We start from the raw sequence: 1834 nt of genomic DNA on the forward strand, positions 1-1834 counted from the left end.
TTTCCTGTCTCCACCAAGGAAGGGGTGTGCCACACAACTTAAAGAGTCCTGTTAAACCTGGAGAAGAGGCAGGGATTTTTAAATGCTACACTCTCTAATACACTCCATTGGTGCTGCCAGGCTCATATTCCTAGGCCCTGTTGACCTGTATTAGATGCTTCCCTGCCATGTGCTCTCAGTTCAACTATGAGCTCCACAAAGGCAAGGACACTGTCTCCTATGTGCTTTACCCTAGAGCTGAACAGTGAATGTACAGAGTGCATTTACTGAAGAAATGAATAGATAAACAACAGATCATAGATGTAGATTTGAGCAAGGGAACACAAAACTATTTGACAACTAACTGGCTCCCTTGTAAATCCGCACCCATCCTCCATGGACACACTCACACACACACACAAGCCTTTCACTTAGTTTTTTATAAAGTATGACACACAGGGCAAGTCACATTTCTGACATTATCTCACTTAGTGCTCACAACAACATCCACCATTAAAGGTGGGCATTATCCACATTTTACCAATGAAGAAGCTGAAAGTCAGACAAGTTAAAGTACACTGCTGACAAAAGGTAGAGCCAGGGCTGATGGCCCCAAAACTCTTGACCCTTTCAAATCATAACCTAGCCCTACACTTCTGCCTTGGGTGGGGGCACCTATTGAGTCATCTACTGAAATGCCTACCCACCCGACACTCAGGGAGGGAAACACAGCACCTCTTTAGCTCACCCTCCCACTTCAGCAGCAAAGGGTTTATCAAATTAACAATTTGCCTCCTCCCTGTGGCATCCCTAATTCAGCCATCTGTGGGAGCCAAGGACACAGGGACACCCCAGGTCTTGAAGCAGGTAAGCTTTGTGCTTTTTCCCCTCCCCCAGGAGGGACAAGAATGTGTTCTTTGACATCAGTATCAGCATGAAGTAATGGGAAGAACACAGGATTTAGGGCCAGACAGAGATGGGTTTGAGTCCAGCCATGTGACCTTAGACAAGCCACTTAACCTCCCCAAGCCTCATCCTTGCTGAAGAATGGTTTAACAGCCCTTCAGCCAAACCATCCCATAAAGCCATTGTTAAAGTTTTGCCCAATTAATAATGTTTGCCTCGAGCAAAGCATTCTTATAAAGAATTACCTATATGTTTATATTGACAACAGTTGGTCTAAAGCACAGAGCCTAAATTAATGGTGATGAAACAATATGCACAGAGATAGTGAGGACAGTGACACAGTTTGAAGTATGCCACCAATGTTATTGAACTGTTCATGTAGACATTATGAATGGATGTATGTTGGCTATGCATATTGCCACCAAAAATAAATATTAAAAAAAAAAAGCAAAAAAGAATGGTTTACCACCACCTCCCTCAGGGATTGTTGTGGGCATTAAATGATATGGCATATTTAAGGAGTTCACTCAGTGACTGGGACCCAGTAGTGCTCTCTTCCCTCTCACAATTGAAATGGGGACTCCATTTTTTGGTCCGAGTTAGAATCAACTCAAAGGCAACAGATTCTTTTTTGGTTTGTCTGATGAGAGGTGCCAAAAGATCGTATAGCCCGCAAACCAAATGAAAACCAAACGCACTGCCGTCGAGTCGGATCCAACTCATAGCTGCCCCTCCTTGGGTTTCCAAGGAGGTATCACTATGGAAGTAGATTGCCCAACCTTCTTTCCAAGGAGTAGCTGGTGGGTTTGAACCACCAGTCTTCTGGTTAGCAGTCAAATGCCTTAGGCACTATGCCACCAGATCTCCTGTATAGCCCTGAGCTGGGAGTAAAGTACTGTCTCCTAATTCATGAACCAACACTCCAACCACTGCTTTTTTTTTTTTTTTT

Source organism: Orycteropus afer, unplaced genomic scaffold (genome assembly GCF_000298275.1).
Source record: "Orycteropus afer afer isolate SDZICR_OR568_19922 unplaced genomic scaffold, OryAfe1.0 scaffold00033, whole genome shotgun sequence".
NCBI classification, from domain to species: Eukaryota; Metazoa; Chordata; class Mammalia; order Tubulidentata; family Orycteropodidae; genus Orycteropus; species Orycteropus afer.